Raw genomic sequence first — 639 nt, forward strand, 5'->3', positions numbered from 1 at the left:
GTGGCCACAGGACTGGAAAAGATCAGTTTTCATTCCAATCCCAAAGAAAGGCAATGCCAAAGAATGTTCAAACTACCACACAATTGCACTCATCTCACACGCTAATAAAATAATGCTCAAAAATCTCCAAGCCAGGATTCAGCAATACGTGAACCGTGAACTTCCAGATGTTCAAGCTGGTTTTAGAAAGGCAGAGGAACCAGAGATCAAATTGCCAACATCTGCTGGATCATGGAAAAAGCAAGAGAGTTCCAGAAAAACATATATTTCTGCGTTATTGACTATGCCAAAGCCTTTGACTGTGTGGATCACAATAAACTGTGGAAAATTCTGAAAGATGCGAATAGCAGACCACCTGACCTGCCTCTTGAGAAACCTATATGCAGGTCAAGAAGCAACAGTTAGAACTGGCCATGGAACAACAGACTGGTTCTAAATAGGAAAAGGAGTACATCAAGGCTGTATATTGTCACCCTGCTTATTTAACTTATATGCAGAGTACATCATGAGAAACGCTGGGCTGGAAGAAGCACAAGCTGGAATTAAGATTGCCGGGAGAAATATTAATAACCTCAGATATGCAGATGACACCACCCTTATAGCAGAAAGTGAAGAGGAACTAAAAAGCCTCTTGATGAA

At 41.2% G+C, this 639-nt stretch overlaps 1 protein-coding gene across 1 annotated transcript in view; it reads left to right on the forward strand.

Annotated features, from left to right (window-relative positions):
* The window catches only part of LOC104981946 (long-chain fatty acid transport protein 6-like), a gene marked incomplete at its 5' end in the record, with an annotated part of 36,485 nt that overhangs the window by 11,651 nt on the left and 24,195 nt on the right, over window positions 1-639 (forward strand). The gene's annotated exons all lie outside the window — the stretch shown is intronic.

Source organism: Bison bison, unplaced genomic scaffold (assembly GCF_000754665.1).
Source record: "Bison bison bison isolate TAMUID 2011002044 unplaced genomic scaffold, Bison_UMD1.0 scf7180017859588, whole genome shotgun sequence".
Taxonomy (NCBI): domain Eukaryota; kingdom Metazoa; phylum Chordata; class Mammalia; order Artiodactyla; family Bovidae; genus Bison; species Bison bison.